We start from the raw sequence: 17,460 nt of genomic DNA on the forward strand, positions 1-17,460 counted from the left end.
TATATATCCTTGTCAGACTGGAGAGCAGAGGTAGAAGAACCAAGGAAAGATTATCTTATATATCTACAAGTTTTAATATTTAAATGGAGGTCATTAGGTGGTTAATTCTGACCTTGTGTTGACCTTGGAAATCATACTATAGGAGAGAGGGAAACACATGAAGAGAAGAATATTTTCTGGCTACATAATATTTTGATTTTTTATTGAAGTAAAACTGTGGTGCATGTGTGTGCACACATGCATGAACCAGAGGTTGGTACCAGATGTCTTCTTTGGTTACTGTCCACCATTGATGTCATGCAGGGTCTCTCTCTCTCTCTTTCTCTCTCTCTCTCTCTCTCTCTCTCTCTCTCTCTCTCTCTCTCTCAACTGAGAGCTTACTTGTTCACCTAGACTGGCTTGTCAGTGAGCCCAGGATCCCTTTGTCTCTTTTCTCTACCAACGTTGGTTTTTGTGAGTTCTTGGGGATGGAACTCAGGTCCTCGTGTTTCCAAAGCAAGCAGTTTACCAAGTGAACCGTCTCTCCAGCTTTTCATGTTGGATATTTTAAATTTTTCTATGAATATACATCTAATAATGTGTGAGGGCCTTGGTTCTAGACCTTCTTTTTCAACATAGCATCCCACCTAAGTTTAGTGTCCTGTTGCTGAGGTAAAATGTCTGACAAAAGCAACTTAATGGAGAAAGAAGGTGTTGGTTTATGCTTCCAGGTTATAGTCCATTATATCAAAGAAGGCAAGATGGCAGGGACCTGAAGCAACTAGTTATGTTACAGCAACAGGGAAGAGCAGAAAGCAATGGACCAACGCATTCATGCTGGTGTTGAGCTCATTTCCTCTGTTCTAACACAGTGCAGGGTCTCCAGCTTCAGGAATGTTGCCTAAACCCAAATGACTCTTGCTTACAAGGTTAACATGGTATAGAAGGTTCCTCATATTCCTTTCCCAGGTGATGCTAGATGTGTGCATTTCATGTGTATGTATGAGCATTTGTCTACGTGTGTGTACATGCAGCACGTGTACCTTGTTCCCATGGAAGTAAGAAGGGCATGTCAGATCCTCTGCAAGTGAAGTTACAGACAGTTGTGAGCCACCATGTGGGTACTCTGAAATGAACCCATGCAACAAGTATTCTTAACCCTGCAGCCACCTCTGTAGCCTTTATGCAAATCTTTCAGGGAAGACATATAAAGACCAATATCAGACTTTGTAATTTGTGCCTGATATTCCATGAGTCATAATTTCTACAGTGGCGGCTATGCTGAGGGTCATTCAAAAGTGTCCGGTGTCATATGGTTCCAGGCAGCAGTAGAAAAGGCATGATTTCAAACAAGCCTGCCGCCTTGCACTTCCGTTCATGAGGTAGACCTTAAATGATTGTTGGATCAATGACATCATGGACTTTGAATTCCACAGATGTGAGCTATAATTCTCAGAAAATGTCACTTTTCCTTTTCTGATGGTATAAAAGATTCCGTTTCCCCACTCTCCTCAATAGCATTTGAATGTTATTAGTGCTTATAATTTTAGTTCATCTACTAGAGAAACTCTGAGAAGTGTGCATTTTCCAGTATGTATGAGTGATGGCAATCTTTGATGAGCACACACTCATATTCTTCACCCAGTTTTCTCGTAGGGTCTGTTTCTTTTTGTTCCTTCAGAGAGTTATCTTTATACTTGGTCTTATTTTTTTTAAATAGGAGTTAGAAATATTTTGTTATTTAAGTTTGGTTCACAATATTTTGGCTTTAAAATGTGACTGGTTTTTTTTTTTATAAATTATATATGATTTTCCCTCTATGGCTTTTGAGTTCAGTAATCTCCCTCCTATACTCTGAATTTATGAAAATACAGTTTAATTCATTCTCACAAAATACTTTTTTCAGAGTTTATGTTTCTTTGGGTTTTACTTTTAGATTTACTTAATCTTATTTTATGTCTATGGTGTTTTGCCTGTATGTGTTTTGCCTGCATGTATATCTGTAAGCCAGTGACCATGGAGGCCAGAGGAAAGCATCACATCCTCCAGAACTGGAGTTACTGATAGTTGTGAACCATCGTGTGGGTGCTGGGAATCACAACAGAAAGAGCAGCCAGTGCTCTAAACCGCAGAGCCATCTCTCCAGTTACTGCATTTATATTTTTTTAAGGCTTTCTTTTCTATAAATCTTTGAAAAATTTTGTTTTGTACCCTGTGTAAAATGTAGTCATGGAAGCCTCTTTCCTCCTGTGAAGCAAAGTAAAAATAAAATATGAAAGTATCTTACTGATCATAGAGTTTATTTTTTTTAAACATTTTTTTAAAGATTTATTTATTTATTATGTATACAGTATTCTCAGTACTCTGCCTGCAGGCCAGAAGAGGGCACAGATCTCATTACAGATGGTTGTGAGCNTTTATTATGTATACAGTATTCTCAGTACTCTGCCTGCAGGCCAGAAGAGGGCACAGATCTCATTACAGATGGTTGTGAGCCACCATGTGGTTGCTGGGAATTGAACTCAGGACCTTTGGAAGAGCAGGCGGTGCTCTTAACCACTGAGCCATCTCTCCAGCCCCCATAGAGTTTACTAATTAAAGTATGTTTCCTTGTCATCTAAAGTGTTAATTTTGCTCGACTATTAAAACCACCATGACCAAGCTCACTATTTCGATTTAAATATTTTTTATTTCATGTCAGCAGTTTATTTGCCTTCCTTATTGTAGCAGATAACTTAGCATGTGAGTTCCGATGTTTTAAATAACGGTTTAATATCTTGTAGCACAAGACTTTCTCAAGAGTCTTGGGAATGGATTTTTTTGCGTATTCATTCTTCCATGGGAAATTTAAAGTGATTTTTGCCTTGAATCCTCATTTACTGTCTGTACTAAGTTTTTATTTTTGCAGCATTTCTGCCCTTCCCTTGTTTCCTCTAAGGAAATTTCCATGGTTTTGGGTGATCACATGCAGAGTCGTTTCTTGTGACTCCTCTGTCTCATGGGCATAAAAGATGGTTGTTCATTTTCTACGCATCGGGCCCCAAAAAAACCACTCACTACCCACATGACTTTATAAAAGAACTGCTTGATCGTATTTAGAATTCTGTCTTCAGATAATGCATTTTCCATAAATAAAACACATCTGTAACTTCAGGAAGGAAACTTGAATTACTCTTTGTCCGTGTCCTGCCTCAGTGGCCCCTCTACCATTGGGAATCTTCGCTTATCAACTGTGGCTTTGGCAGCTTGCTTCTTTTGCTCAGAACGTCAGCTTCAGTACCCACCATGGTTGGGCCCTCTCCAAGAGCACTCAGCAGACTCTTTTGACTTGCTTACCTGGAAGCCACTTTGTCCAAATACCAGCTTCACAAATTCTGTATAGGTGCCAGTCAGATAGCTCAAACCTTGTGTTTCAAAACAGTGCCCTTGTGTTTCAGAAATTCCCCTTCTCCCTTCCTTACCCATGCAATGATTCCTGAGGTGTAAATAGAAAACTCTGACATCACTCAGGGATGCCCAGTTTAATGTTCAGTGGGGAGGGAGGTATTAGGAGCTAAAAACAGTGCCCAACAGTGTGTGTGTAGGATAATCTCGGGGAAACACAGGCGATCCTACTTTTTAACGTGGAAACTCATCTTCTGTAGAGTTTAAAATTTTAGGCAAGCCATCCAATCCAAAGGTCTACAGCCTTTTGCTTCCTGAGCCCATGTTTTAGATCATCCCTCTCCCCTCCCCCACCCTGTTGCTGTGACAAATAATGACAGAGCAACCATAAGGAAGAAAAGCTTTATTCAAGAGTAAAACCCATCATGGCGGGGTTGTCACAGAAGCGGGAGATTGAAGTAACCATGAACCTAACCACTGGTCTCCCTGGACTTTCTCTTTGATGGCCTCCTGGACTCTGAATCAACCATTGTCTGACCTAGCAGAAGCTCATTGCAATAAGCCTTCTGTTTTCTCTGTCAAAATACTTTGAAGAATGTTTCCATCCTTTTAATAATGTCAGATGTTTAATGGAGCCTTAGTCCTCTCCATTCAGGTTTAAACCAACTCTGAAAAAAAAAAGTTACTCCCCTGCCTCAGAGCCAAGAGAGACCTTATAGAAATGGGGATGATTCTTCTGAGTGGACACATGCATGTGTACCCAAAGGTCAGCCTTAGGTGTCATTCCTCAGTCACCAGGCACCTTGATTTCTAAGACAGGAACTCTCACTGGCTTTTAGCTTGCAGGTTTGGTTGGGCTAGCTGGGCAGGTAGTCCTAGGGAGTCTGTGTGTCCGTGTCTCTTGGTGACTGGATTCTAAACATGTGTCACCACCCTTGGATTTTTTATGTGGTTTATTGGGATCAAACTCAGGTCCTGATGCTTGTACAGTCACTCAACTACCTGAGGCGTTTGCCCAGTGCCCTAGTGACTGTAATTAAGAGGTCTGGGAAGCCTGGCTTGTACATTTCTAACAATGCTTGGGGGTGTTAACTCCTGACCCTACAGAGCAGTCTTACAGGGTTAGGACTTGAAGGCCTTCTCAGCTGTTGGCCAGTTTTGTGTTGGAACTTCTGAACTCCACAGCCAAAAATTTAAATCTCTATATCTGTTTTAATTTTTACATCAAAAAAATGAAATCTTGGGCTAGCAGGGTGACTCAGTGGGTCAAAATTCTTGTTAGCAAGCATGATAAGTTGAGTTTGATCCCAGGGACCCTCGAGGTGGAAGGTGAAAATTGACTCTACGCTGTCCTCTGATCTTTTTGTGTACACATATGTGTGCCCATGTAATTTTAAAAGAAATGAGAAATCATATTATTTATTAAACCCTTCTTTAAATACTGTTGGTTTTGAAGACTCAGCTGGATCTTAAAGAATCCAAAACTGGTAGCTCAGAAAAATTGCAGAAGACTTGGAGCTAGGATGTGGAGGCAGAGTTAGATACCAGAGTGTGGACATCAGTAAAGTGACTTTGGAGTAATGCTCTACTTTACAACACCTCTATGATTTCTTATTAAAACCCAAGTTCCTCCTTTTATTCTGAAAATATAGGTACACGAGAGATGAAATGGACACGTTTCACCTATCCTCTAAAAAGGAAGGTCCTCAAGATGAAGGTCTGGGGATGTTAAAGAGCCTTGGCAGTTGTTCTCCATAGGCTGAGAGCTGCAGTCAGCAGGACGCTATCCACAGTGTTTGAACATGGACCACATGGTGCTGAAATCTGCCGAGACTGTATACTAAAGAGAGAGAGCAGGGCGGGCATGGGAGGTACATGTTTGTAGTTCCATGGACTACGGGAAATGGATGCAGGAGGCTTGTGCATTGGTACACATGGATTACATAGCAAGACCTCATCTCCAAAGACAGAACCAAAACAAACAGGAGGCCAGAGGTCATGTAGCACTTCATCCTTCTAGCTAGATGATGTGATAAAAGATGCAAGTCATTTCTAGCTGGATCCAGAAATCCCTGGGCGATCAGCAATTAGTAGCAACAGCTATACGGTTTCTAATGTGTGATGTTCTTAATGCCATGTGTGCTATGTGCTGCTGTGTCAGAATTTCTAAAATAAAATCTAGTTCAAAAACAGCGTGAGGGTGGGGAGATTGCTCAGTGAGTCATGCAAGCGTGAAGACTGGAGTTCAGATCCTCTGTGGCCACATGCAGCCTGATGTGGTAGCTTACATCTGCAATCCTGCAGTGAGACTGGAGGTAGAGAGTGAGAAATCCCCGGAAGTCTGAAAGCCAGAGGGCGCTCAGTAAAAAACAAGAGACTCTTATACAAGGTGGAAGGTGACGACACCGGCTAAGGTGGTCCTCTGACTTCCACGTGCCTTGTCTTGTCATACATGTGCATGGCTGTAGTCAGGGGCTCATTCCTGTGGGTGCACATACACAAAGTTTTTGTCTTTGTTTGTTCTTTTTTGTCTTTGTTGTTTTTTAGCAAACGAAAAACCGAAAAAGAGACACAACGTGTTTGATTGCGAACAAACTCAGTTTCCTGGCAATTTCACATTCATTGTGGCATGCCAGCTCACTGTGCCTAAATCACATTCCCAGAGCTGATGGGCAGATCCTGAAGGGACTTTCCTGAAGGGGTCATTGATTGACTTAAAAAAGTCTGCAGCCAGTCCAGGGGTGGGTATTAGCCATGGGTCATGGGTTTATATTGGAATGGTGGCGGTGTCAGTATTTGTCAAACCCTAACCTTAAAGTCGCACAGTCAGCTGCAGATACCGTTGGCACTGGAGATACTCTGGGAAATATGCACATAAAACTAGAAAGTCGCTTCGTATACCAACCAGCAGATCCTCTTCCATAGTCTCCTGAGCTTGGAACAAGACCCAAATTAGATATACTACAATCCCCGTGGCCGTGTTTTGCAATTCAAATACACCAGTACTTTCCTAGACAGCCTCTCCAGGGGCTCTGCAGCAGTGGGGTCCTCTGAATGTTCACACATCAATGGCAATCTTTGTTCTCTGGACCATGAAGCTGAAGGGAATTTGGGTAGAAAGAGGGCTGTGTGCATACATTTAAGAGTTGTGCTTTGGTGGTAAATGCAAACTTTGAAGGGAAACAGAAATGTCCCGAGTGAGTAACTTCTAAGGCAGCTGGTAACAGATGGAGCCGAGATGGCAGCTTGGAGCTGCCCTGTGGCTCTGCCCTGTGGCTCTGCCATACTCTCTACATTATTGCAGAGAGCCATCATCCATTTATGAAGTGCCAGCAAAGCCATGGTGGAAGAAGAGTTCTGGGGTGATTAGGAATGTACCTAAAAGGCCTCTGTTTACATTTGGCCAAGCCTGTTAGTCTTCAACTCATTCCTTTGGCCAGCAAAGAATGTGGATTAGCCACATGAATTCTCCTCTTTCTTATCTTAAGAATGGGTCCCAGGTAATTCCAGGTAATTGCTACTTTCTCCCTCCTCCTCTTCCATTCCTTCTTTCTCTCTCCTCTCTCTCTCTCTCTCTCTCTCTCTCTCTCCCTTCCTCCCTCCCCTCCCCTCTTTCCCCCACCTCTCTCGGTGTGGGTGTTTGTGTGCATGCATGCCAAAAAACAAATGTAAAGATTAGACAACTCTGGAGTCTGTTCTTTCCATCCACCTTCTTCTCGGTTTCAGGGCTTGAGCTCAGATCCCCCAGGCTTTTGAAGATAGAGCCTTTACTGAGCGTCCTGCTCGCCTCCAGGCAATCTCACTATTCATTAGCTTTATCTGTTCAGTTCTCCGAACAGTCACTTACACGTGTAGCACTAACAAGTCCATAAAACATAGTCAATTTTCACCCCTAGATATTTTTGTTCAGACACCCAACCTTTTGTTTTCCCCTAGGCAAGATCTCCTGCAGCCCAGGCTGTGTAGCTGGGTTTATTTCAGCGCTCAGTGTGAAGGTGCAGTCTATCATGCTGTGGAATCATGACAGTTGGACTTGAGACATCTGGTCACATCTGCAATCAGGAGGAAGGGAGAGTTGAACACTGGTGTTCATCTTGCTTTCTAGTTTTATGTTGCTGTCCCAGCCTTTGTAGCTGCACTTGCTTAGGATGGGTCTTCTTACTTCAGTTCACCTAATATAAAAATTCCACCCACCCCAGACATGCACAGAAGTTTGTCTCCTAGCTGATTCTAGAGCCTATCGTGTTGACAGTCAGCACCACCCATCACAGCCACTGTCTCTGGGGACAATATTCCTGCGCATTCTTTCCCTCCCTCAGCCGCTCCATAAGGAAGGTGAGTCTCTCTGTATTCTGTACTCTGCCGTCACAGCGCAGGCCATTCAGTTTCATCTGGCTCTGAACTGGGCTTGGAGGAGTAGATTTCTCATTTCTGAGCTCCCACTGCCGAGTGCATAGACTCTCAGTCCATACTGGAAGGAATGAATGGTGGACCCGGGTCCCTGCGTGTTGGGCTGGATCGAATAGAGCAGTCACACCCTCTCAAGTCCGAGAGGTGGGATTGAATGCAGGTGATGTAATAGCTCTTGATGGGTAGTTAAATATTGACAGGCAGGAGGAAGCACACCGGAGCTGGTCACACACAGGGAAGCACTGGCTGACAGGGCCTGTCAGATCCCAGCGGTGAGGCTGAAAGTGGTTGTGGCCATCCTGGGGACCCAGCTGAGGTGACTTGGTACATTTGTCTGCTGCTTTAGTAGAGGTAAGCGTTTGGGGTCAGGCTGGGGAGCTGAAGGTTGGCTAGAAGCCATTGAACACAGTCTCCATACCCGTGGCTTGGTGATAACTTGAATTGAGATGACCTCTCCGGCTACCTAGTGCACCTCTGCCGGTTCTTACCTAAGGCAAGGGGCACGGATGCCACCGTACACAGAAGACCTGCGCTTCAATGCCTTCTGAGAAATGACTGGCATCAGGGCCTTTTCCTGGATGCTTTGGACAGGAGTTCATCCACATGCCTTCCTTTGCCAGTGCACTTTGATGATAATGATTAGAGACATGTACTTAGCATTCCAATTAGGAGGGCAGAAACAAGTTCGCTCCTAACTGGGGGCTGTTTTACAGATTTAAAAGTCGGATGGGGAGGGCGTGGGATGGGGGAAGGAGCTTAGGCGACACTTCAAATGTTTAATATGGAAAGATGGCACACAACAAGAGTGGGAGGGATGTTCTGTGAGCGAGAAAAGGCCAGCAGACAGCAAGCAAGATGGCTGGGGTGAGCCCAGCCCTGAACTGAGAACTGGGCTATGTGTCATCCCAAGAACAGAGGAAAGGGCTCCATGAAACTAAAATAGACTCTAAAGGCAGGCCCAGCTGAGGTGAGCCTTTTAGAAAACAAGAGTCCATGTCTTACTTGTAACTAAATCGTTCCAGGCAGCTAGAAGAAGCAGCCAGGGCCAGCTCCATTTTGATTATTCACTTCTGTGCATGTGTGTGCGTATACTCACACATGTGTTCATGCATGTACATGTATGTGCATATGTGTGTGTGTCTCCTCATGCACTTACACAGAGGCCAAAAGGGGTCTTCAGGCATCCTGCTCCATCACCTCTCTGTCTTATTCCCCGAGACAGGATCTCTCACTGAACCTAGAACTAGACTGATGTTCAGTGTGCCCTAGGGACCCTCCTCCCTCCGGTCCTCACAATTCTGGGGTTCTGGCATGTGCTGTGCCCCAGGGACTTTCCTCCCTCTGGTCCCCACAGTGCTGGGGTTCGGGCATTTACTGTGCCCCAGGGACCATCCTCCCTCCGGTTTCCAAAGCGCTGTGGTCCAGGCATATGCTTGCTTTCAGACAGCAGCAAGAGAAAGGAACAGAGTGAGGTGAGACAGTTTGAATCCAGCCAAAGCAGCTTTCTCTTTATGAACTCCATTTCTATTTCCAGTGGAAATTTATGGATAAGCATGGGGATAGGCAGATCTATCTAACCTTGTCCATATCCCTTTAATACTCTACTCTCCTCCCCACCTCCCCAAGGTGTGATGAGAGAACCCAGTGCAGAGCAATAGGGAAGAGTACTATTCAGCAGAAAGGAAAGGAAATGCCAACACGCCCACCACAGTCTACTGAATATAAAATACAACCAAGTGGTCTCTGGATGTCTACTCTGTGTGCAGCACACATGTATACATCATCATATGTGTACAGGTGTGTGTGTGTTGTGTGTGTATGTGTTGTGTGTGTACATGTGTAGAAGCAGAGGTCAGCTACAGGTGTTTTTTTTTTTTTTTGAGACAGGGTTTTGCTGTAGTTTTAGAGTCTGTCCTGGAACTAGCTCTTGTAGCCCTGGCTGGCCTCAAACTCACAGAGATTCGCCTGCCCCTGCCTCCTGAGTACTCGATTAAAGGCATGAACCACCACTGCTTGGCTTCAGGTGTTGTTTTTCAGAAATCTTTTGTTTGAGACAGGCCTCTCATTGATCCCGGGGAGCTCAGTGATTCAGGTAGACCCGATGGCCAGTGTCAGTGAGTCACAGGTATCCTCCTGTCTCTGCCTCTCCAGTGCTGAGATTATAGGCACAGGCCTTGCCAAGGTTTCTATTTTTTTTAAATGTGGGTCCAGAATGTGATTGAGGCCTTCATGGACTCCTTATGACTGAGCCTGAGACATCTGAGCCTTGCATGCATTTTGATATTTTCTCTGTAGAAAGGTGAGTCTTTTGGCAAAGTTTTTCTTATTTTCTTTTAGTTGAGACTAAGTTTGTCTTCAACCTGAACCTACCCTGAGGGGTACAAAAATTCCTCAGCTTCGTTCCTTTGCTGGAACACTTAAATTTATTCATTATATTTGTCCTCTTAAATTTTTACTTCACAACGCCCTGTTGCAAGCCCATGGGACAGCAGGCTTCCCTAATTCTGCTATTCCAGGACCTCCTGTAGAAAAATTTCCCACTGAGGGCATGAGAACAACAGAAGCTACCTTTGGATGTAGGACCTGTATGAGCTGACACACGCCACCCAGCTCTGTCTCATATTAGAATGGTCAGAAAAGGCAAGACTGTAAGAGAGACCCCTTTGAAATGTGCTCCTGGACACCAGCTTGCCCCCGGATCCTTCCTGGAGCTGGCATCTGAGTGAGCTCTTGAAACAGTTCCAAGAGCCTGGTTCTTCTTTTTTGCAGCAGCTCTAAGGTCTGAACTCTGATGGCTGAACACCTGGTGTCTTGGTCACCTTTCCTATGGCTGTGACAAACACCCCAGACCAGCAGTTTAAGGATGAGAGGGTTTGTTTTGGCTCACAGTTTGGTAGCACTGTTCGTCGTGGTGGTGGGATATGAGGCAGCTAGTCACACCACATCAACTGTCAAGGGCTGCTGTGTTGAGTTTCCTTTTCCTCTTTATCCAGTCCAGGGTCCCAGCTCAGGAAAAGGCATGGCCAACCATGGTGGAGCTTCCCACCTTAGTAACCTTAACCAAGGCAAACCCTCAGGTATGCCCAGGGTCCTGTCTTCTAAGTGATTTTCTCTCTCATCAAGTGGGCAATTGAGACTAACATCACACCTGGGTTTCATTTTTTTTTAAAATTTCTCTTACAACTTTGTCCTCCACGCCATCCTACAAGGTGAAAACTATCGTCTGTTTGTCAGTGAGGGAAATTGAGGTTCTGGGCACGTTCAGTGTCTCATAGTTGATTAGCTGTAGATGTGGAATCAGATGTCTGTCCCCTAAGGTATTTGTCATTCTCTTAGCCACAGAGACAGGTCTCACTAAATCATTAAAGGAAGGCAAGGGGTGGCAGCTTCTAACAGCATCCCTCTCGGAGACTATTGGGTGTCAAGTCCCGTTTGTGATCCCCAAGATCTTACATTGCAGATGCTTAAAATCAAGTGGGTACCAACACCTTTGTGTGTGTGTGTGTACATGTTTGTGTGGGGCGGTTCATATGTACATGTATATATATGCATGTTGGCTTTGTGTGTTCTCATCAGTTATCCATCATCTTGTGTATTTGTTGAGACAGGTTTATCTCTACCCCCAGAGCTCACTGGTTCAGCAAGGCTAGTTGGTCAGCTAGCTCAAGGATCCTCCCCAGCACTGAGATTAAAGCTGCTCTCATCGGTACCTACCTTCATACATGGGTGCTGGAATCTGAACTCAGATTGTCACGCTTGCACTTGTCCAGCAAGTCCTTAACTGATTCAGCCTCTCTCCACTGCCTGGACATCCTCCCCCTTTTATTTCTTTGAATTCAGGAAAAATTATCTTAAAGCCATTGACAAGAACAAAAAGCCGTCATGTTAAAATTCGTGTAGGAAATGTGTTACCCTGTCAGCACCCCACATGCTTTATAGCCCTGCCATGTGAAATGTCCCACTATGTCAACCAAATTTCTCACGTCGAGGTTTGCATCTGCTTCCCGTTTTCATCTGTCCCATTTCTTCTCACGTGAAGTGGCTGAACAGCTGGCCTTATTCATGGCACAATGGCCCTTCCACCATTATGGCCCACTTGACCCCTGGATCTGGCTTTCTCTCTCTCCGGGCAAAATCACACCAGGGTTGTTTAGCCTCTGCTCCCAGGTCTGGCTTTTCCATCTTTAGATTTACACCGTGTTTCTCACAGTCCTTCCAATGAAGGACCATGAGGACAATAGCTTCTTCCCTGTGAGCTCACAAAGCCTTGGGCTTCCATCCCCAACCCACTGATTAGCGTTTGGTGTCACCTCTCCAGTGGGAGAGGCACCTGCCAGCAATCTGGGCGTTTCTGGGGCAGTGTGTCTGACTGACATAGTGAACTCGCAGAATCAACCTGGGGAAATGGGTCAGGGGTTGATGAGTAGCTGTGACATATTAATAGGAGCCTTGCAGGTTCACCTTGCGAGAGAGATGCACATGTGCCGGAGGTGGGGCAATAGGGGTTAATAGGAAATTGTCCCGTGTGACTGTTAAAAATCAGGAGTTGGCCTTCTGGGAGGATTTAATCAGAGTGCCAACTGTTGGGGGTCACGTAGGAACACAGACGAGTCAAGTGGAAGGAAACATCCTATGGTCCTTAGTGGAAAGAAAGAGAGAGGGAGGAAGGAAAGAAGGGGGGAAGGGAGGGAGGGAGGGAGGAAGAAAGGAAGGAAAGAAAGAGAAAGGGAAAGAAGGGACGGAAGAAATAAAGAGACAAAAGCTTCTTTCTTTGCTTTAAAATATGCTAAAATGCTGTCAGGAACAAAAATAATTATTTCCATGATTCATTTATAAAGGTGTAAAATCAAAAGCGATTAAAAATTTTTAGTAGCATTTAATTTTTTTCAGTATTTATGTATCTATGGTTGTTTAGGGTGTATATATTTACATGCCGGTGTGCCGGTAGAGAAATTAGGGGACAACTTCTGGGAGTCAGCTCTCTTCGACCACAGGAGACTTGGGAATCAACTCAGATCAGCTGCCAGTGGTACCACCCACTGAGCCATCTCACCAGCCTGGCCCCAAAGTAATATTTTAAAAGTGAGATATCTAGCAATCTTTTAATAAAAATTGCATTTTTCACCAATTTGTTTTTATAAAATGGAAAGTTATTGCACTTAAAAGCCTTCTTTTCTTGAACCTGAGACTTTTCACGTCAGGAACTGAGAGTGTTCTTCACCATAAACCTTATTGGTTCAGGGTCCTAAGTATTTGTCACGTGAAGGTTAGGAGGGTCTGACCTGAGTGACAATCTTACAGACCAATAAAACCAAACAGCAGCTTATAAAAATCTATAATTTGTGACATTTTTCGTACAATACCAAGCTAAAACTGTTTTTTTGTTGTTTTATTTTATTTTATTTTATTTATTTATTTGAGACGATGCTCCTCTGTGTAACAGCCCCAGCTGGGAACTCTTCAGTGTCCAGTCCCCAGGGTCAGAGTCTTAACTACAGCTTCAGTATAGCAGCGAAGAGGAGCCTGCTTCTTGGGACTTGTGTGTGTGCATGCCTGTGAGCAGTGTGCTCCTTTGTGCCTGCATAGAGGTCCACGGCAGCTCCACCATCTTTTGCTTGTGTTTTTGAGAAAGGGTCTCACACTGAACTTGGACCTGGCTATGTGAGCTATGCTGACTGACCAGAAAGCCTAAGGACCTGCCGGTGGCTGTCCCCCTCCCTCATGGCTGGGGTTACAGCTACAGATGTGCACTGCACTATGTCTTTCTGGCTTTTACATGGGTGCTGAGGATCTTAGATTTTCAAGCGTGTACAACAAGCACTTTGCCTGCAGAGCCATCTCTACCCCTTGGAGATGCCTTCTGTTTTGGGGGATCCTTTTCCCTAAGAACACAGAGGACAGGTTTTCCCTTAAGGTGCCAATTTTTAGAAACCCTAAAGGTAATCCCAAGAGCACGAAAAGGTAGTTGTGTCCCCAGAGAGATAACTTAGCGGTTAAGGGGGCTTGCTGTACAATCTGAGGCCTGGAGCTGGGGTGTGGGGAGGTGTCCAGAGCATGTAGCTCCAAGGTGTTGGGGAGACAGGAGGATTGCTGGGCCATGCCGGCTTCCAACCAAGGCTAGAAAACTCAAGCCTGTGTGGTTCAGTGTGGACCCAGCCTAGGAGGAACAGATGGAGAGTGATGGAGGACAACCAATGCCCTCTCTTACTTTTGAGGACACAGGTAGACACTCACACAAAGAGGAAAAGGCATGGATGTGGCTGTGAATGCTGACATTTGTTTTCCTTGATGAATTAAGAGACACTTTTCTTTTTGCGGAATTCCCTTCTGCTAAGCTCGCATAGGACGTCTCCCATCTCCTAGATTCTGGAGAGCTAGCTAATGAAAGATGTCTAGAGTCGTGTTTTCATTCATGCCACCTTTAGCCAGGACACTTCGTCTCTCTGGATCCAGAGCCCCGCTCAATGCCTGGCACAGAGGAAGGTTTCCCGGGTGTTTATTGAGTGTATAATCACCCACTGTACTGTGAGGAGGCAGAGGAGACTTGAGGATTATCAGCCCTGGAGTCTCAAGATTGCACAAGAGCAAAGTGTTACTCCATGGAAACCAGAACTGTTCTGTTCAGGCCACTGTTGGGAGGGCACACATGACCATTCTCAAAACCCATGCTCACAGGTCAGTCCTCAATGGAGTATTTTACTTAAAACAGTTTTCAATCTATTTTTTATTACATTTGAACTGACTTTTTGTGCTTGCATGCCATGGTGCACACATGGAGGTCAGAGGACAGTTTGTGGGAGTCTGTGCTTTCCTTTGACCACAGTCCTACGGATCAAACTTAGCTTGTCAAACTTGGCAATAGGTGCCTTTGCCCACTGAGCCAACTCCCTGGACCCTATCTCTCTGTTTATTATGAGTTTATTATGAGTATATATGTATATAGGTGCGTGTGTGTGTGTGTGTCTGTGTGTCTGTGTGTGTCTGTGTGTGGTCAGAAGACAGCTTGTGGGAGTCACTTCTCTCCTTCCATCATGTGCATCAAACCCAGGAACTCGGGTCACCAAGCCTTAGCATTAAGCACCTTTGCTCTCTGAGCAATCTCATAGGTCCAGTATATTATTTTTGTGTAGATGCGTACATCTCTGGAATGAGAACTGAAGTTGATCTCTATTGTACTGGTCCAGCCATTCAAGGGAATTCATACTTAGAAAAACGGAGAGGAAAATCGGTTGTTCTTGAAAGCTTCCTAATGAGAACTTTGGCGCATAGGAGGCATGGTTGCAAGTGTTTGAAGATGGAATAACAATACCTTCCAGAGGTTCAGCCTGTCCTCGGAAGGGGCCACAGTTTAGCTTAATTACGGTAGCTGCAATTTGCTAGCCTGTTCCGCAGCCCCACTGGTCAATAGATCCCCTGGTGACCAAACACGCTTGTCTAAAGGAAGAGCCAGAGCCCCTTTGACCTTTGCATATATTAGCTGAGAGAGTTATGGTCAGCTGGCTCCCCAGATGACCCGAGCCTGCAGCTGCTCCGCCAGCTGGCTGTCACACGCTCGGCAGCAGCAAACTTGGAAGGGCCTCCAGGCCTCACCAGATGCCTTATCACACAGCCCAGTTGATGCCCCACACAGAGCAAGCAGATTCTGCACTTTATATACGGTGACCTGATTCAAGTGCAACAGCTGATTCTTTTAATATAGCCCAGGGAGCAACTTATGTTTGTGTGTGTGATCTGTGGCCACTGGTGAGAGCCAGATTGCAGAGTGCAAACGCTTTGTAAAGAACTCCAGGTGTATAATCTCTTTTTTCCATTGTTTTTTTTTTTGCTTATTTTATTACAAATGTTATTATTTACTAAAAATTCCAAATTTTATTATTTATTGATTTGTGTGTGTGTGTGTATGAGTGAGTGTATGTGTGCATGTGTGCACATGTCACAGTGTACTTGTGGAGGTCAGAGGACATATTGAAGAGTAAGTTCTCTCCTATCATATGGGTTTATGGGTCCCACAGATTGAGCTCAAGTCCTCAGGCTTGGCAGCAGACACCTTTACCCACTGAGCCATCTTGCCCTGCCCAGACCTGATATCTTTTTGGCTGTGATAAGGCGCAAAAGGACTTATTTCTGCAGCAGGAACCAAGGCAGCATTAGAGGAGTACTGGATCGAATTAACCTGTATAACCACAGAAAGTCGCTCAGAGGACAATGGGCAGAACTTGGTCTGTGTATTTACTGATTTGTAAAACAGCTAAGAGGAGGGCAAGCACACTGTAGGTCAAAGTTCAATGGGGGAGAGATAGACAATTCTATCAGTGAGTGGCTCAGCAGACTGTGTGGGTGGGGACATTAGCCAGAACCTGCATCTGCTCCTGAAACAAAATGCCATTTAGCTCTCCTGAGAAGTTAACTTGTGTCTTAAAGAATATGTAAAAATGCATTTGTCACTTACCCAGTTTTGGAGCTTTAAAATGTCACCTCTACTGAAGTTCTTATTGGAAAAAAAAAATCTGTTTGCATGATAGAATTACAAAACAGGATATTATTTAAAATGACCTAACCAGAGGCAGGGGAGATGGCACACCGGGTAAATACTTCCTATACAAGTATGAGGACCTTCTTCTGAGTCTCCAGAACCTGTGAAAGCCAATTGAAATAATGTACATGTGTAATCCCAGTGCTCCCAAAGCAAGTGGGGAGGTGAAGACAGATCCCTGGCAGCTCATGGCTAGCTAGAGTATGCTGTAGAGAATAGCAGAGACTCAGATCACAAACGAGGTGGAAAATGAGGAACCATACCTGAGGTTGTCCTCTGACCACCGCATGTGCACGAGCGTGTGAGTCTCCACTTACAGGAATATGCGCGTGCACAAATACACACACACACACACATACACACACACACACACACCCCTAACTGTGCTTTTTAAAAAATTAAATAATAGTGTAAGCAGAGAGAGAAATCTGTAAATGAGGACTTCCGTGCATTGTGGATAGGCTAAAGTTGGGATGCTGGGCCATATGTTGGATAGACTAGAGGCTATAAAAACTGACTCAACAGTGGACCTGGGTAAGGAGGTTGGTTTTCAGAATGTATTTTCATGTTTTGGCCTGATAAGGAATGCGCTGAACCCATCCCCAGCTGCATCCCTCTGTTTTCTGTCCTTTGCTGTTCGTTGGTAAAGGGGACACAGGGTTGTCCCTGGGGCAGATGATTCCACTCGAGTTATTTACCATGTGGAAGTCAAAGGGAACAGATTTCTCATATGAAAAGTGTTTTAATCTCAGAAAATCAAAAGGCAGGCTCAGTTTGGAGTGACACCTTTTCTCTTAGTCAGAGGGTGCACATATGTAGGTCACCAGTGGAGCCAGTGGGTCTATAGAATTTCAGTTTGTGTCTGTAAACCTTGTGTGATCTCTGCTTCATAAATAAATCCGGGTATGTGTTTGATTTTCAAGAATCCACTATATTTCATTAAGTTTCTAAAATTATGACAAAAATATAATAAAAAACGTTATGACATTGGGAAAGTCATTGATCATTCTTGGAAGCCACCCCAAGTGGTTCTGCTCCCATAGATGATTCTTACGATACCCATTATGTTCTAAGTCCCAAGGACATCAGTGTTGGCACAGGCCTTTGAAATCCTATTCACCATACAGTGTTCAACTCCAGACAAACGGCACAAA

General features: G+C 44.5%; 1 protein-coding gene across 3 annotated transcripts in view; it reads left to right on the forward strand.

Annotated features, from left to right (window-relative positions):
- Positions 1 to 17,460, forward strand: part of Nckap5 (NCK associated protein 5) — an 820,785-nt gene that overhangs the window by 114,266 nt on the left and 689,059 nt on the right. Inside the window, exon 1 of one of the 3 annotated variants that reach the window (XM_050161480.1) lies at positions 8,006 to 8,124. The exons of the other annotated variants lie outside the window; for them this stretch is intronic. The gene's annotated coding sequence lies outside the window, so the exon portion shown is untranslated. Of the gene's footprint in view, positions 1 to 8,005; positions 8,125 to 17,460 lie in introns of those variants that run through there. 3 annotated transcript variants of the gene reach the window in all.

This window comes from Alexandromys fortis, unplaced genomic scaffold (genome assembly GCF_014885135.2).
Source record: "Alexandromys fortis isolate MF-2015 unplaced genomic scaffold, M_Fortis_MF-2015_v1.1 scaffold_109, whole genome shotgun sequence".
Classification (NCBI taxonomy): Eukaryota; Metazoa; Chordata; class Mammalia; order Rodentia; family Cricetidae; genus Alexandromys; species Alexandromys fortis.